We start from the raw sequence: 20217 nt of genomic DNA, 5'->3' as shown, positions 1-20217 counted from the left end.
TGTAACATGATTCATCATAATTATGTCATTACCTCTCTTATATGCACACATATCTCTCTTCCTCTTAGGATGCATGTCATAATTTATAGGACTTAATTTTATTTTATTTTATTGTGACACTCTGCATGAATTCTTTGGGGTATTTTTATATATTAATAAAAGCATTCTTCATCGAGCTACCATCTGCTAGCTTGTCAACTTAATCTTACCTATGCACAATGAAGTACTACAGGGATTATAAAATATTCTCAACAAGAGTTAGTTTTGGCACAAAATAATCACTCTTACCCTTTTTTTTCATTGTTGTCTACAGAAGTAAGTGCAGTATTCCACCTGGGGACTTGAAAAAAACACACTTATGTGGGACTGCAGACACCAAGTCACAAAACTTCCCCTTTCCTTTATGTGGTCTGAAACTGTTGAAATTTCTTTACGGTACAGAACTTTTATATAAATCTTTTATATAAGTTAATTCTCTATGGTTTGTTATGTTCCATTAAGGACATTTGGTTTCATTTTCACTGTCCTGAAAAGTCTATATAATACAATGTTTTTGGTCTAACATGCTAAACATCTCTGTTAACAAATTTTTTTTTTGGTGGGGGCGGTTACCAAACATTTAGTTTTAAATATGTGTGAATAGCAACAAATAAGTTAATATAATTTATCAGTTTTTAATTTTTGTATAAATTAGACTTGTGGAACACTCAGCAAGTTGCAAAAATAAATTAGCTAAAAACAACATTTTGCGTAGTTGTATTTTGAAGACTTTTTGTTGGTTTAATATATTTTGGCTTTGCTTTATGTTTTTCTTTTCATGTTTTATTCCACAAAACATTTAGTTTTTTTTAATTTTATTTTAACATAACTGGATTGTCAAAGTAGATTTTTTAGAAAAAATTATTAATTCTCTACATCAAATCAGAAGTGCAAACATTATCCAGTTTAGACCAAAAAAAAAAAAAAAAAAGCAATTGATGATGCTTTTATAAACTAAACTATATTTCCACACTAATATATTAGTCTATTCATGATATTCACATTTATATAAAATGATATGTTAAAAGTAACTTTAGGTTTATATTTTAAAACATATACACATAATAGATTCTCCTCATCAATTAAAGTTTTATATAAATTAAAAATCATATTAAAACTTTAAATTGCATCATGTATCTGCTTTCTAATGTATCTTTGGCAACATTCTGGTAGAATACTTTTAAATCATAACTACTATTTCTATAGAAATAAAGTATTGATCAAATATTTTTAAAATTGTATCAAAATTATAATATCACCTTTATAATTTAGATAAAAATAAGTAATTATAAAACCTCAAATAATTTCAAATTGTCAAAAGATGCCTATAATTTAATCACAAAGGAATAAATAGCTTTAGTTTAAAATGTACACTACTAAATGCCTATGAGATTCAAAAAGGGTTTAAGGTTTATGAAATAACCTGGTAATGCAGTTTAAAATAAAACAATGTTATTATTGTGTTTTAAATTTGGTCTTTTAAATTGTCATTGAACATGATCTCACTTTTTTAATGTAAAGAAAATAACTGGAATAACATCTAAACTACTGCACACTTTTACTGCCACAGACTACAGTCCTTAAAAAGACAGTCTTTTCAAGCAATTACTATTGATACACTGTTATGTATACTCACGATTAACCTCCTTTTCTATATTGACACATATTTTTTCCCAAATAATATAAGTGTGTGCTTGTAAGATACTGTATGCATGAGCACGCATTCTAGGAAAGTGGTGTGATGTTTTGTGGCGATGTTATTGTCACATTAGGTTCATTGCAAATGGAGACCAGAGAGTAGATCACTTAGGCTAAGCAGAAAAGCACACCAAGGAGACCAACTTTCAAACTGCCCACAAATTCTAAAGAACCAGAGGGCACAGAGAAGTGTTCCCTAATTATCTGAAAGTCATATTTAATATTAAAGTGAGGAACCCTAATTTAAAGATGCATAATGAACTGAGTGTCGAGTTGAGGGTCAGGGTGGTCACTTCTCTGTTCCCATTTTGCATTCCCTGTGGAGAGATTGTGTGGTCTCAGAGTTACTATAATTGGTATTATGGAACCATGAGTTTAGAATTAGAACCAACTTGCTTTATTTAATTAATGACTTTCTAATTATTAACTGGGTGATAACACTGCTCTGATTTTCATTTTCCTTATTATAAAAATAGCACACTTTTTGTGTGTTGCAAATCAAATGCTGGATGTGAAACCGCCGGGTGGAGAATGCATAGAGTTCACTGCTTCTGCAACATGGTTTTAAATTAACACTTTACAGAGAAGAGTAAACATGTATTGGAATCTGTATCACAAAATGATTCACCAGAAGTTTGATATTTTTTTCTAAACACACATTTTACTTGGTAACATATCTGAGTTAATATTTAAATGGAATTCTAATTGTTCTTCATAAACTAAGATTTTTTTAAAAATTCTGGAGTAATGAACAGAAAGTGTCTAATTTAATATATAAGCTAAGTGCCATTCTTATTCTGATTTTTGTAACGAGTAAGTAGCACTAGAGATGAAGCAAAATGCCCAGTTCATAGACAATACATGTGGAGACAAAATTTGAAGACAAGTGAAACACATCATGTTATGATCAGATATAAATATTCCACATATGAAACTGAGAAAATGCCCTTCCATGAGCTGTGGAAATACAAAATATCGTCAGAATTTTCCATAGCAACTTGTCAGAACGTATTACTTCCTTTTGTCACATTAAGCTCGTTCTTCAAATTTTGCTTCAATATGTCAATGGCAGTGTTGCTTCTGTCTCAGTAATGGCCATATAAAAAAGTCTTTGCGCTAGCTAAGTAGGCCACAAATGTCCTCTTAGGCCAGACTAGTTGCAGGCTCCTCTATTCTGATTTAATTTCTTTACTTTTATTGGAGGATTTGTTGCCTTGAACAGTCAAACTGATCTGATAAATATAAAATTAAAAAAAAAGTCTACTGCTCACCACATTCCTTTCTATTTATCAGAAATAATTGTTCTTGTTTATAGTGATTGCAATTATTCTCTCCATAGGTATTATGTCTCCCTTCTTCTTGATGGCAACTTAAAAATTCAGCATAAATTGTAAAGAATACTCTGCATACAATTCTCATCTATTTCAAATGGCCATCTTCAATGACAACTCCAAACTTTAGTATTAAAATCCTTCAAAAGAAACCAGGCTGCCAAGCTGCAAAAGAACAGTAATTCTTTTCCCTCTCCTCCCCTCCTTTCACTTCGCTACTGTATCTGTCTGTCTGTCTGTCTCTCTCACCATCTTGCAATATGCTGATGATAGAGGGATGTGCCTTATTTATAGTTTTGAGGAACAGTGTTTGAGAAACAAGAAAAGACACCAATACCAATAACCCAACAATTAATGTAAAAATATGCACTAAAGAACAAAAGAACTAGAAAGTCAAAATATTAGCGGACAAATTAGGATGAATGTCCAAACCAATAAACAGAACTTAAGCTCTCTTTTTAAAATTATAGACTGATTTTTTTTAAGTATTTGTTTATAAATTGAAAATTAAAAAATTGGGTACTACTTAATCTCCTGTCCTGAGTTTACTGAAGTGGGATGGCCATGAGGGGGGGAGGGGAAAGGTACAGGAAGAAAGAGACTTCTGTTAACGTAGCTAGGTGACAAATCACAAAGGTCAGCTTGTTCCCTGTTAAATTGAGTTTTATACAGTAATGTTTTCCCTGTTATTTCCTCTCAGTAGATTATTGAATGTACTCAGGGTAAATAAATACAACAGTTACTATTGGCAGCTATCCGCGTTCCATGAGGCACTAAAATATTTATATTGCTGATGGCTCCTGTCTCTTTTTAACAGGTTTACTCTATATATATATATATATATATATATGTGTGTGTGTGTGTGTGTGTGTGTGTGTGTATAATATATTTTATTGATTATATTATTACAATAGTTCCAATTTTTCCCCTTTGCTCCCCTCCACCCAGCACTCCCTCCCCCAACAATCCCCCTCCCCAAGTCCGTGCCCATGGGTCGTGAAAAATAACTATCCCTCCCTCTCAGATATTAAGACCCTTTGTAATTTCTTTATTTATTTACTTACTTATTTAGCTCTTTGGCTCTCCCACAGGGGAGATTTGAAATGCAAAAGGAAAGATGGTACCGAGGTTGTCTACTATCTTGATGAGAGACCCTGATTTCTGATTATTTCCTTCTATTTTGATCATCTTGTTTTGTTTTCTAATTTTTTTTTTTTATGTTTACCTACTGGGTGCTGAAAATTAGAGTTAATTTTGAGCTAGTTTGATATGCTTAGGATTATCTCTTATTCACTAGACAATGTTTTCACTCTTGATTGCTTCGCTGGTTTCTAGAACTTCACATCTCACTGAACCCTAACTTCTCAGTTGCCTCACAGTTCAAATTGTTGAATATCTTAGATTTCTGTCAAGCATTCTTTCTCATTTATTCAAATGGTATATTTTGCTGTCAGCATTGGGCTAGTACTTATAATCTAAGAGCTGAAAAACAGCAAAAAGATCATTAATCTGTGAGCTGAATGTGGTTTAATTACTGCTCCAAGTTGGTGAAAATATGATTTAAATGATTTTAAATAATATATATTTTCAAGATTCACACATTATGGAAATATCTTGAATTACTACATAGTTTCAATAATTTTCCAGTAACTGGAGTTTAACCACCTGGTCACATGATAAACTGTAAAACAGAGTCATTCAGTAATTGAAGAAAGGTATTACAATGCATAACATGTATGAATCACTTTCTTACAGTGAGACTTGGAACATAGCCTGGAGTTAAAGGCACACTCCAATTATTTTAAAATCATAAATTGCAGTTACATTAATATACAGTTCCTTATGTCATTTAGCAGTGACCTGATTAGGATAGATAGGTTACTTTCTGGGAACTAATATTATATTTTTCATAGAACATACTACAAACTTTATTAGATTCAATGAAGTAACATCAACACTTCACTGCTTAATATACTTATAATCAAAATGATATATTAAAAGCATACAGAATAATTTAATAAGTATTTTATTTTAACCCACCCATGTGCCAAGCACTACTCTAGATATTAGCTATTTTAGAATGAGGGATAAAATATCGCCATGTCCTCCAGGAAAGGGACTGAGAGTCTTGCAGAAGATGAACACACATAAGTGACTACTATATAACAGCCATGATAAATAGTGCAATAGACTCCATGATACAAAATTTCATTTATTTATTTATTTTTGCTAAAACACAGAGCAAGCAAGGAAGGAAAATTTATTTTAGTCTGATATGAGACCCACATTGTGCCCAGGAACAAAAGAAACTGCAGAGTCAGATTCCAGAAATGCAATTCAGGGAATATCTAAGGAACATATAATAGCATTCTTCCAAATGTAAGTAGCAGAAAGTAAGTTGGGCTAGTCTCAGTTTAAAGAAGAATTTGTTGGAACATATGGAGCGTCTTACAGAACTCAACAACAGAAATCTTTCTAGACCTCACAAAAGAGTTGGAGTTAGGGATTCATATGTCAACAGGTCTCTCGTTCCCTTTTGTTTTCTGCTGTTTGTGCGAATGCACATTAATTTTTTTTTCTCAAAAACTAAACTCTTTTTTTCTCTGCTTTACATGGACAAACCTGGATATTGGCAGTTTCTTGTTTATATTTGTAAGGATTTCAGCTATCCTGAGAAATACTGGATTTCTTCTCTGGTTCTATTTTGCAACATTTCCAAAAAGAGACCTATCGTGGCAACTGGCTACCTTGGGTCCTGTGAACAGAATGGGGCTTATAAGTCTTGTTCAATTACCAGTAATACAAAATAGCTGCACTCAAGTAGGTAAAAGGAGAAAGGGCACTTTCTAGAATTTGACTATTTGGCAATATTGTAGGTATACACCAGAAGATGATGAATAAGTTTGGTTAATAATTCTGGAAATGGCTAGCTCTGAGGTTTGTTGTGAGGTGATTACTAGAGTCAGCTTATTATATAGATTTATAATCTATGAATATTAATAAACAACAATTTTCACTAGGTTATGGGGTAAATTTCCAGTGATGAGACCTGGTAAAACTACATGGGGATATTAGCATTAACTACTGTATAATTCTCAGATTCACACTCCAGTAATAGAAAGGGAATAGAGAACATGGCAAGGTTTTGGAAAGAATTATTCAACATATGGAAAGGAACAAGTCCTTGAATGCCAGATTGTTTTTCTGATTTTATCCTGTTTATTGTATTATCCTTTCTTCTCCTTGGCCCAGTTCTTTCTGAGAAAAGCAGAACAGCGTTTCAGGTAAAAAGGTGAGCTCTGTAAACACAGGCTTCCTGTAGTCTAATTTTGGCTTCTAAAAATAGAAATATTGACTCTGAAGTGATACTTAACCTCTTTAATCTTTAGTTGTTGTTGTTGTTTTTTTACCTGTAAAACTTAGAATAAATGAGATCATAAAGTTATACTTATTATAATTCTTAACATAGAATAAATGCTCAATAAATATTAGCTTCTCCCAGTATAAATCTGAGATTTTCAATTTTGCTCACTTATCATTTTTCAGACCCTCCCTGGAAACAAATTAATATAAATATATCTCATATGCTTTTAATCACCACTAAAAATTGGTAACCCAACAGACAGAACTACAGCCATTCATTAACTCACATTTTATTAGTGTAATTTACTATGTAATCCATTCATCATTCCTTCATTCTTTTATTCATTTAATACTTGCTCATTTACCAAATATACCCATTCACTAATTTTTAAAAAATGAGACACACTTACCTACTAGACAACACAGATATAGTCCCTGCCTTTATAATCTTTACAATTTTTATGAACAACGCACAATCAGGATATTAATATCAATAAAAGTAACAGGATATGGTTAGAAGGACTGCTGTTATCTCAACATTGCAGCTAATAAATAGAAACAGGAACCCCATTTTCTAGTTCACGTAGCTCCTGGGGTACCAGTAGTTCGGTCACCCAAGTACTGCCTGGTATGAAAAAATACCAGAAACCAACCAAATGCTATCAGTCTCTAAAAGGAGTATTCAAGGGTGAGAGTTCTTACTTACACTGTATCAAGTAAAAGTTCATCTAGGAAACTACTCATACATATGGTTCATTCTTACGAAAAGAGAAGACCAATGTATCATTTGCCAGATACATGTTTATTCAACTACAGAACCCACTTTTGAGAGAATTCCTGGGAGAGTATTCTCTCAACCTAATATGGCAGCATATTAACCTTTGGCTTTCTTTTTTATATTATAGTAGAATACTTGACATGCATCCCATTAAGTTTGTGGATGCATTTTATCATAGACTTTGTAGCCACTCTGGTTATAGAAATGCCTGAAAGTAAGAGGTCTTTAGGGGTACAGTTACCAAAAGGGTTTGAAGGGAACATGGAGTAATGTACCTTAAAAACAGTGAGGTTATTAGTCAAAGAACGTGTATAAATGACTCATGGATACGGACAACGGGGAGGGATATGATTGCGGGAGAGGGGGTGGGCTGGGTGGGGGAGAAAAATGGGGGGAAAATGGGACAACTGTAATCAAAAAACCAAAATAAATAAATTAATAAATAAATAATAAAAAAACAATGAGGTTACATCATTCCATGGTTCATGATTCTTAAGAGAGCATATTACGTAACTCGGTATATTCCCTTGACTCCGGGAAATAATGAAGTAAATTACCAAGGCTTGAGCCATGAGTAATACCCAGGCAGAGTGAACAGAGAAAAATGATCAGAAAACTATGGCAGAATTTGAGGAAAAAGATTAATGAGATTTGGTTAGGGTAGCAGCAATAGAAATAGAGATAAACTGATGAACTTGGCATATATGTCTGAGTTCTGTCTGAATTTACTGCTAGGCTGGATGAACTACAGAGCAGATTCATGGATGACTTGTGAGTTTGGAGCTTGAACAATTGAGACAATGGTACTAATTTCAGAACAAGAAGCACTGGCAGATTAATAAACCTCGGTGGAGAGAATCATGTAGACGACAAGATAAAGCAGAGTTAAGTCCAGAGGGTAAGTGGAGTGTTGGGACTTTGAGGAAGCTGGACTAATCCTCCAGTTTAACAGCAGGGAAGACTAATATTATAATTTAAGACAAAAGTTGGCTGTGTGATTTAAAGAAAAGAATTTGAGAGTGTTCCTTCCTGAATACTTTGATTTTCTCAAGCAATCTGAGATGAGGCCTTTAGCTGAGAGGTAAGAAGTATAGCAGTTGGATATTGAGGAAAGAGCTAAGGGTATAAAACAGTCTCATGACTGGGAAATGATTATACTAGAGAGATACATTAGATTTCAAGGCAGCATCAAGTTTCTATTTGAAGGCTATGGTCATGAATTTTAAGTGAAGCCAGTAAGGAAAAGAAATAATCTTTTCCTTGGGTTTGAATCTGTTTGTCTGAGACTATTTTATTATTATTGTTGTTGTTTTTTAATGCAGCCACAAGAAAGATCGAGGCAAATTAGCCTCTGTCCTGATGAGTAACTACACAAGTTTGCTAAGTTAATTTATAGATTGAGTACATTTTTATACTAATTTTATTATACATATATAAATATATAATTTCTGATGACAGATGGAGTTTACTAATTTGATGGTCATCACAACCTCATGGTTAAAGGTTATATTCAGATGCTATTTAGACATGAATTTTATACTCAAAATTCTGCTTTGGATAGCTAAGTTGTTATATTTAATTTCTTTGATTTTAAATATGGAAATGTAAGTTACAATTGTATCAGGTGAGGAGCCTTGAGAGGAATATAATCTTGTTGGCATAATTATCCTGGTGCTATTATGAAATTGTTCTCATTGAGTCAAGGGAGAGAAGTCTAGAAAATGTTGATGTTTCACCAATACTATAACTAAAGTGATAGTCAAGGTAGCCTAAGCGCTTTTTTAAGCTTAATGCATGATTGGATTCCTGGATTATTCTAATTGGTTAAGATGAAAACTAGCTTTCCCAGACTTTGTCTCCCTCTATGATTCCAAGTTAGACATGGCCAAAAAAGACTTTGCATGACATTTGGAAGGCAAGGCCAAAGCAGTGTCTATTATTCTACAAAGGCCACGCAGAGTTGGGCCCCTGGCATTCTCTGGTGTGCCCTCCATTTGGCTTCCCAACGGCTGGAGCAGCTGACTTACAGTCACTCCAGTGCCTGGTGGTGGAGCTACAGAGCTACCTGCTTCACAGAAGATCCTCTTCTTGAGCTTCTCCCTCATGAGCCCCCTTAGGAAGATGGACTTCTTTTATTTTTTTCTATTAACTCTGCAAATGTTCACATTTTCATTTGTCAGTCCTTCAAGCAGAATCTTTAGTGGCTCTGACTGGAATCTTATGATTTCCTCTTCCAGACCCTCACCTCCCAGCCCTCTCCACATGTGTGTAAAGTTCAATCCTGTACTAAATCCCTTAATACCAAAGCATTCATCACGACTCCAGTTTTCTCACCGAGCCAAATACAGTCTTTCTGTATTTCTGTTTAATGTTCAAGGTATAACTTGTATTACACACTAGTGAAGACCTTGAACATTGACTTAGGCCTCAAATTATTTACGCAAAGAAATTACCTTTTAGAGTTGTGATCAGTGCCCTACCCAGGAAGACAAAGTGCCTCATTTGGATGTAGGGGCTCTTAAATTTGATTTTGACTTTCAGGAAAATATATTAACACAAATTTCTTCTACAATATACTTTAAAAAGGCAGGTGCAGAATTTATGATCATAAATATGTGAAATGCATTTATTTGCCTGTGGTTAACATTACAATATTGGTTTTAAATGTTTTAAGAGGGTTCAAGCATTAGTTTATACTGTATTAGTGAATTTGGGGGAATAACTCATCTCCATTAGGTGGTAGTAATTATAAACTAGATTGGAAGCATGAGAAAAAGGTTCTGGAAGTAAACTGTTTTAATTACTTTAATGCTTTAGGTCTATTTAAAAATGGGAAGAAAAAAAGAACGTTATAGATAAAAAAACACTGGGAATGCATGAAATTTCTGAGCACATTAAGAAGAAAAAAATAATTGATGTTAATAGCTTGGAATTAAGATCAGTTTATTCATAGTCCTGTTATTTTATCATTTTCTATTTATTCGTATATCTTTTAACTTTTTCCTTTGTATTGAACTTATCAGGGTGACACAAATTAAGAAAATTATACAGGTTTCAAGTGCACAATTCTATAACAGATCGTCTGTATACTGTATCGTGTGCTCACCACCCCAAGTCGAGTCTCCACCCAACACCATTTATCCCACCCGTGTCCTCCTCCACCTCTTCCCACATCCCATTACCCACCACAGTCACCGCACTCATGTCCTGTCCCTGTCCACGAGTTCTTTTTTGTTCTTAGTCCATCCCCCCGTTTCCCAGCCAGCAGCCCCGCAGCAATAGCTGCCAGGCTTCTCTCCCTGAGTTCATCTCTGTGTTCCATATCAGTTCATCTTGTTCATTAGATTCCACATGAACAAAATTGTGTGGCACTTATCTTTATCTGGCTGGCTTATTGCACTTAGGATAATGCTGTCCAGGTACTTTTGTCTCCTATCCCCTTCCTACCTACTCTATAGGCATTCACTCTTGCTATTGCAAACATATTCTGGGATAGATGGCTGGATTAATTTTGCTCTTATAAAATATGTGGAAATTATTGCAAACTGCTTTGGGGGCCCGAAGAAAAAAGGTAAAAATCAAGAACTTTAACAAGTTTAGCTCAGAGAACTTGTTCTTAAACCTTAACATTTTAGCCAATACTTTTTATCCTATAAGTATCTACCATTTAACTTTAAGCATATGAGAAAATGTGAGATTATGGTAAAATATTACACTGTTTTGTAAATTGTAGTGTGGGTACCAAAATATTGCAATATTCCAACAACATGCACCCAAAATATCAATTCTTGTTTTTATTTTTCAACCTCATTGGCCCATTACAAAGCCTTCCCCAACACTGCTACAGAATGAGAGTCCTGTGTGTGCATTACCACAGTAAAATGCTGTTTCTTGATGTCACCTTACCAGGATGTGTTAAAAAACATCAATTTAAAATTTTCATTAGGCTGAAACCTTGTTCTGTTTATGTTTTTTTTTTTCACTCAACATTGGATTTCTGAAATCTATCAATTTTTACATACATAAATTTACTTTATTTTTGACATTCATACAAAGATAATTTTGATATAAATGGAGGTTACCTCCAATGATTTTCTAGTATGTAAAACTGTGAAATATAAGTTGCAACTCAATTAGTTGGAGAACTTTGAGAGATATATAAATCCATACACATAGTTATTCTGGTTATGAAATTTTTCTTCTCATCTAGTTATGCAAACACTTCAAAAGGATGAAATAGGGACCGGGGCCCATGTTATCTTGGCTCTGACCTGAAGGGCTCATTCAGATGGCAGCACCAGCTTCATCTTGTCCCAGGCATCAGAGTGGGACTGGGCAGAATTTAAGGCAAATTCTGCGCAGGAGGACCTGTTCTGACATCCATTACTAGTGCAAATTCTATTAATAAAATCTCTTACAATATTTTTTTGTTGTGATACTTTTTTCAGTTGCAATTTTCTATATGTTGCAGTGATTATCAAACTAAAAGCATTCTGTGCTAACAGTCTATATGTTTCATGATGGCACAGAAAATGTGTTTTGTTTTATCATCTGTCTTAGACTAATGCAGTGATAACCTAAAATCTCATCAGGTTTAAAAAAAAAATATGTTTTACTCATGCTAATGTCCTTGCAGGTCAAATTTGGCTTTCTTTCAAGTCTTCTTTATTTTTGAACCCAGTTTAAAGAAGCAATCTCTGTGATTTTCCAGACACATGACATATGAAAAATAGACAGAGCAGGATCTCATAATGACTTTCACATCTCTTGCTCAAAAGTGGCACATGACATCCACACTTATGTTCCATCGGTAAAGCAAATTTCATGACCAACCAGAGTTCAATAGAATATAATTTTCCCACAAGAATAAAACCGGTGTAAAGGAGAAGGGAATCTTTCATGATACCGTCTAAGGGACTCTGTCCTCAAATACTTAGTCTCCTCCTATAAGCACAAAAAATACTTACTCTTCTCTTGGTGGGCAACTGAAAAGGTCTCTTTAGTGATGGTATCAGCTCCAAAGCTTAAACATTGTGATAGTCTCCCTATGTGTTCAGAATGTGGTTTCTCTTGACCCTGATTCATTCATTTATATTGCTCACCTATGCTGAGTCCTAGCATGCCTGGATTGTGGTAATTGCACAATAATGATTCACAAAACAAGACAAAGAAATGAACTTACATAATATAAGTATTCCACACACAAAAAGGGGGTGAAAACAAATAAATCTATCAATGAATATTTTAAGCATGAGGCAATCTTGAAGAAGAATCTGAAGAAAACAATGTGTCTTCTCCTAAAACAATCATAGTTTACCAGAGCTGGTATAAGTTTTAAAATGGTACATATAAAAACTATTTTTTAAATATATTGGAAAAGTAGATTAAAATAGTCATTATCTAATGCATGTGGCTTTTGATGTAGGATAACTTAAGTGAAACTAAGATTGCTCATGTTTCCCTCAGAACCTTTGTTCTCATATCAAATACACAGAAGTCTTCTCATTAAAAATGACACTCACAAGAATCAGCTTACAAAGACAGCCTTTGGCTTTACCCTCTGCACAATGATTTATGATCGTGTACTAAACTGTCTACCCAAAGCATTAAGATGATTAAGGGTTGCACAATCACAAAACTAAGAAGTAAAGGAATGATAAAAAATTCTAAAAGGGAAATAATAGAATTTAATTTTATAACTTCATTGATGCTGTCTAAAATTCTTCTCAGTTCTTCCCTATTCTTCCTGATAGGTTTGTCTATACATCTAAATTAAGCAACTGCTTATGAATTCAATTCATTCTCACACAAGGAAAAAGAAACTGTTGAATATGTCATATATGAGTTTATACATAAGCTTTTAAACTTTAAATCTTGATGCCTCTCCTGTGAACAGTAATTAAGCAGACATAACAAATCAACATCAGTAAGTACTTAACTGAATTATTTGTATGCTCCCATGTCTGTTGGTGTAGTTCCTCTATCTCAATCAACATTCAACAAACAAGTTAGGGATCTGCTGTGAATATAACCTTGTGCTTGGTGTTGAGTTTTTAATTGAGACCATGAAAATGAAATAAATTTCATATATGCAGGGTTTTCTGCCCCTGCCATGTAGTAGATATGAGACCTTGTGCAACTTGTTTATTCCTTTTTGTGCTTTTTAAAAATTATTATTTGTAATACTAGGGTATTAAACCTATATCTCAGAGTTGTTATTAGGAAAAAAAATGAACAAACAAATCTTTGCATGGAATAGCACCTAAATGTTAGCTTTTATTACTATTGTCAGAAAATTACAATACGGTGTAATTGACTGATACAATATTAGTGGTATCCATCTCTATGAACTATGAAGGAGAGCTTAACTCTCTTTTAGAATGAGCCTTCCTGGGAAAAGTAGCTTTTGAGGTGACTGTTGAGGAAAGAATCACGATTTTCACCTGATTGGCAGAGCAGAAGACAAGTAGCCCAGGGAGAGAACAGTGTTTGCTACAAAATAGGCCTGCCAGGAATAACCCATTTTGAAAATTGCTAGTCACTGTGCATAGCTGTAGCCAAAGTGTCAGGGAGAAAGCTTCTGTAAATGATGCTAGAAACTATTTCCCAGGACCCAATCAGAAAAGACTATTTCAGAATAAGACTTTTGACCACAGCCTTTGTTATTTTACCTATACATACAAAATATCACTTTGTGGAAAAATGGTGCATGGTATGGTGGAAAGTGGGTATCAAGAATAAAAGTATTAAAATGGTAATTTAAGATGTTATTATGAGAGTCTTGGTAAGAATAGCATGGCCATTGTTATGTAGAAAAAATGCATTGAAGTGAATGGAATATATATGAAGGAGATTTTGGAAATGGTATTAGTGGCAGAGGTAGTTATGGCAAAATAATAACTGATCAAGGAAGAACAGAAGAGTAGTTTTTTGTTTTTTGTTTTTTTCCCAACTGTTAAGTCAACCAAAGATGAAAGGACCTAGCAATGTGTGGCATCATGACACAATGGAAAGCAGAGAGTGTCAAGAAGAGAGTCATTAGCTTTACATTAATGTTCTGAGTGTCAAAGAAAAAAGGATAGAGCAAATTAAAACTGGTTTATAAAATTTTGAAGGTGTGACAGTATTAATAACCTTTCTTTGAGATAATCCAGTGAGGTGATCATAGCCAAAATACTCCATTATATTTAAATATAAAGGGAAGTGGTGACCCGAGTGTATATAATATATATAAGGAGGGGTTTATTTATTAAAATCTGTATATTTATCCTTACATGTTTAAACTTCTGTTTAATGCAATACACCAATCAGGACTTTTTTTCTACTGCTGAAAAGTTTTTGAACTCATCAATTTTGATGCCTTTTAGTGCCTCTGCTGTTTTTTTGTTTCACCTCTTCCACATCAGCACAACATTTCCCTTTGAGGACTTTTTTCATCCAGTCAAACAAACAAACAAACAAACAAACAAAGTCATTTCAACCAATATTGGGTAAGTAGGGAAGGTGGGGCAAAGGGTCATACTGGTTTGGTCAAAACCTGGTGAACTCTCATGAAATGGGCAACTGTGTTGAAAGAGTCTTCAAGAAAATTCACTGCAGCTAAACACAGCCTCTTACAACAATACCAGCTGGTCCGCTGATACAGATGGGTTTCTAGAACACACACCTAGAGGGGAAGACTGTATTACAAGGAGCCTCCTCTCTAGGATATAATTCCTGATTTTTTGATATATATATCTCTAAATATGTGTGTGTGTGTGTGTGTATATTTCTGTCCAGAAGGTATCCAGCCATGTCATATGAAAAATAGAGACACTTATTGAAAGCAATACAAGATACAAGAAACATTGTGCAATAAACAAAGACGCCTCAGTCCCCTTCAAAGCAGGCATCTTAGGACCTCACACAGTTCTCCCAGTCACCATCTGCTGCTCCATTGTATTCCCCTGAATGTCATCAACAGTCTGATATCTCTAACCCTTCGAAGGTGATTTTAGTTTTGGGAAAAGCCAGAAGTTGCAGGGCACAAAATCTGGGCACCAAATCTGGGCTGTAGAGGGGCTCAGTCACCTGAATGATTTGATGTTTCACCAAAAACTTTGCACAAGATGTGATACATGAGCTGGCACATTGTCATGATGAAGCTGCCAATCACCAGTCGCCCACAGCTGCAGCTGTCTAAATTATCCAAATAGTCTCCATGGAAGAATGTTCAAGCTTAACACAAAATGTGACGCAGATTCTTTGCTCTACTCACTCAGGCATTTTGAATGAGACAACCACACAGTACACATGTTCACTCAATAGCATTTACTGTCCCCACTGACTAGTACAGTAAAGTCATCATTGCTCACACATCCTCATTCTAGTCCATTCTCTTTGGCTGCCAAGTTACATGGGTGTCACACAAACCATTCTTGTTATATTAACATGGCTGAACTTTTTATGGACAGAGTATATATATATATATACAAATTTGGGTCTACCCCATTAAGGTATATGTACTCCATTTTTTTTAACAGACTTCATTCTGATAAATACATGTATATATATATATATATATATATATATCGTCGTCGTCGGCAGCCGTCCGTCTCGAGAGACGATGGTGTAGCTTCCCAAGAGTCTATCTGCACCGCCGAGAATGGCTGTGCAGTCCGACTCGGGAGTGACACGGCATCTGTCTCCTCCCGTGTTGAATCGACTTCTTGCGATGACGCTGGAGTGTCCTCTCCAGTGAAGCTGAAGCTACAGAGCCTGGGCAGGGTGATATGGAGGGTCTGCTGTTGCCCATGCAGCAGACCCCCCCTCTCTTCGCAGCTGAAGGGTCCAAGGGAAAGACGGAGTCGATACAGCTTGGCTTCAGGTGCGCCGCAGGAGTTGCCGGTGTTGACTACAACGTCAAACCGCCTTAGGGACTCCGGCTCCGGATTGCCCTGGCTGGTTTAGCTCAGTGGATTGAGCGTCGGCCTGCGAGCTAAGTGTCGCTGGTTCGATCTTCCAGTCAGGGTACATCAGAGAAGGAAAACTCTGACTCCAAAAAACCTCCGCTGCCTTGCGGCATACCTCTTCAGGGGAAAGGCTAGGGGAGTAAACCCCGACAGAAAATCCGGAGCCGGAGTCCCTAAGGCGGTTTGACGTTGTAGTCAACACCGGCAACTCCTGCGGCGCACCTGAAGCCAAGCTGTATCGACTCCGTCTTTCCCTTGGACCCTTCAGCTGCGAAGAGAGGGGGGGGTCTGCTGCATGGGCAACAGCAGACCCTCCATATTACCCTGCCCAGGCTCTGTAGCTTCAGCGTCATCACAAGATGTCGATTCAACACGGGAGGAGACAGATACCATGTCACTCCCGAGTCGGACTGCACAGCCATTCTCGGCGGTGCAGATAGACTCTTAAGAAGCTACACCATCGTCTCTCGAGATGGACGGCTGCCGACGATATATATATATATATATAAATTTTCAAAATGGGTTGTTCCTTGACACGCCTATTTTGTAGAAATTTCATCACCATGGGACATGTTACAATGAAAGTAAGCCTCAGACTGGACTCTGATAAACTTACAATTATTATTATCAATCAGGTACAAAAATAATTATATAACTTATTCCATAACATTGATACATAATCGTCCTACGGGCTCATGCAAGCACCTAGATACTTTCCGTTCACTCTAAGGCAGTCTCAATGATAAACCAATGGCAGGAGCAGCCAGCCTTCTAGCTGAATTAGGAATCAGGATCTTTGGTTAAGAAAGAGACCAAGAGAGAGATGCGGTAGGTGTGCTATACGGCCTTCATGGACAACTGCATATTGTGAACACACCTTATTTTCCACAAATGAAATATGTTGTTTGTAATGTTAATTATGAGCCATTTGTTTCATATTTTTAGTAATGTACTGTATAATGAGCTTATATAGGAGCTCTGAAGTATGAATCCTTGATGAAGGGCTTCAAATGCTAATGAACTACCTCTGAATTGTGAATTTCTAATTAAGGTCCTACAAATGTTACCTAACCACCCCAAGGTGTATATTAATATTCATATTCTCTCTTTCACACATACACACACACACATACCACCTGCTCTATATACCAAGCATGTTCTTAAATTTCAAACATCATCAGTGAATGCATTTGGTCACAGGCTAACAGATCATTGTACCGGATTATTCAAGATCGGGTGGAGGATGTAGCCAATGCTCAGAGGGCCCATCGCACCAGCTGAGGAGCACAGGATGCCATGTGAACTCAAGGGTGCCTGGGGAAGAACGCAACAACACATTAAGAGCGGCCGAGCTATGGGAGAGCTCAGGCCAGACACTTTCCTGAGACAAGTCTGCATCGCAAGATCTCACTCATGGCTCTGAGAACACGGTCGCCTCCCAGGTCCTGGACTTCTAAGACAGTTCGCAGTCTAACGTACCATCAGTTAATGATCGGATGCCTACCTAATTCTCTTGCAGGTTTCATGCAGTGTTATCAGGTATGTTTTGTAATCTGTGCTTTTATCTCATAGGCATTTTCATGTTTCATGTGGTTTCTGTAATTGCAATGTGCTGTTATACTTTACAATAAGTATTTGAGAGTATAATTAAACCTGTCTGTTAAAAGAATTATGGACTTTTGCATGTTGGATTGTGAAGTCAATATAATTACTTTATAGTTATAATTGAAAGTTAAAATGTTCTTATTTGGAGCTGACTATAGCAATAAAATTGAAAACTACAGTACTAGTATATAAATAAATCACAAACCATGAAAAAAATAAGCAATGCAAAATTTTACATGAATATTTTTATTGTTTTACCATATGTGTCCTTGATAAAAATACGACTGGTTGCCTAGACAATACTTACGATATGCTATAAACGGACAATATAAAACCTATTTTCACTCAGCTAAAATCTTGCTGTGTGCTGCATTGTAATTTTCACTGACAATGACAAATCCACATATTTTATAATAATTACTTATCTATTAAAATTTCAAATAGAAACATTTAGCATACTTAAATATGATTGTTACAGCTATCCCACACAAAGAGCTGACATATTAAAAACAAAATCTTCAAAATACCTAACATCTTTTATTCAGAATGTTAAAAACTCTCAGAATGATAACAATGCTACTATATTTTATAGTATATATTACATCATTCAGTTGTTAAAATAGTTGTTTGGGCCACAATTACAGAAGCAAGCACGTTAAAAAAATAATCTGTTCCTCAAATATCACCTTCATCTCATGAGCAGGTAGTCAACTTTCCCTTCCTACGGTTTGTTAAATGTTGCAGCCTCATTTACTACCCTGGATAGTTGCCTATTTGAAGCTCTCAATGGCTATTTCAGTTGCTTGAAAGTGACAGCACAGATTTTTAGGACTCGTGTTTTGTAATTATTTGTTTATTTTAAAGCATATGACTCACCGATTCCTTAAGGACATACGCTTTACCAGGGTAGTCCGGGAGGGGTATCTAAAACTTACCACAGCTGTAACCCGTGGTTTCAGTTGGAACCCAGGCTCAGTCCCCTGCCCTCAGACTATACTAGTATAGCTTTCTAGAGAAATAGTTCCACACCATCTTGCTTCAGATGAATTATTTCCCAGAACCCAGAATCTACCCTTGATTTTGACTTCAAAAGCGTACCCTCTGCATGTGACTACCTGAACTCCTTTTTATGTCTGGACACTATTATAATTCCAGTTAATTTCAAAAAGTTTCCTTAGCCCTCAATCTAAGTATCTTGGTCAAAAGAGGCACTAAGGTAAGTAGGAAAGAGAATTTCCATTCAACATTTCAGTTTTGATGTTTTTTAAAGTTGTTAGAGAAGAATGCAAACATATCCATTCAATTTGCATCTCACCATCCATGTGTGTTTGAATAACCTGGTGAGCTTGTTAGAAAGGCAGATACTCAGGCTCCACCCCAGACTTACTGAATCCAAATCAGCATTTTAACCAGATTCTGGGGTGATTCATATACACACTAAAGTTTGAAAATCAATGGCTTGGGGTGATTTTTATTTGTTTATAGAATCCAATAAGGAATACTTAAACATGTACCATGATTTTTCATAGACATTAATACTACATGTGTATTCATTTTTTTAGATGACACTTTCTTACTGAATATTAGATTTTCACTATTTTTTTAAGGTTGAAGGCAATAGTTAATGCTACTAAATATCTAAGGAACAGAATTTACTGTTAAAATTAAAATGTCAATAAATTTGATTGCCACATTAAATACATATAACTTTATGGAGCTGCATAATAATTAGATATAAGTTCCTTATAGACTTGATTATAAATTATAATAAGATAGCCATACATATTAACAGAAAGTAGCAAAAATCTATTGGGATTTCCTTCCATCCAAGACTAATCGGAAATAGTTTACCTTCTTTAGTTACCTAGAAGGAAACACCATAATTTTTTATTTTGAAAATAGTTGTTATAAATTCATCCAGTCTTTAACAGTTATTAACTTCATACTATTACCAGAACTTGTGTTTGATGCTAATAAACTTCCCCTCCAGAATTTTACCATTTCTGTTGGAATTGGTAAAATAGGCAGTTTGGCATGAGCAGAGCAAGAACAATAGGCCAGGTACAAATTTTCACCAGGGTGAAAAGTCCTGGGTGCCTACCAACTAGCAGAACTAGAGAAATCAAGTTTTATGGTCTATGACTATTTGGTTACCATTCTATTCCACTTATAACTGAAAGCAGAAAATATAATTTTAGCAATTAAGGTAATAATTTTAAAACTGGGCTAAGAATATGAGAAGTGAAAAATGTTATAACGTTGGATTAATCTTTGAACAGAAAATTTTATTTGCAGATAGAGACAAATATAAAGGTTTATGCAAAAATGTGTAATTAGTGACCTCTGCCCTTAATTTTAAAAATATCTGTATGTATATTTGTTTATTGTGTATCTAGAAATGTACTTTAACATTTTAGGTGAAAAAAAAAAGAAGAATTTATTTAGAAAGAAA

This window comes from Furipterus horrens, unplaced genomic scaffold (assembly GCF_987537825.1).
Source record: "Furipterus horrens unplaced genomic scaffold, mFurHor1.1.pri manual_scaffold_12, whole genome shotgun sequence".
Classification (NCBI taxonomy): domain Eukaryota; kingdom Metazoa; phylum Chordata; class Mammalia; order Chiroptera; family Furipteridae; genus Furipterus; species Furipterus horrens.
The sequence above is the reverse complement of the archived record's forward strand: the minus strand, read 5'-3'. Positions refer to the sequence as shown.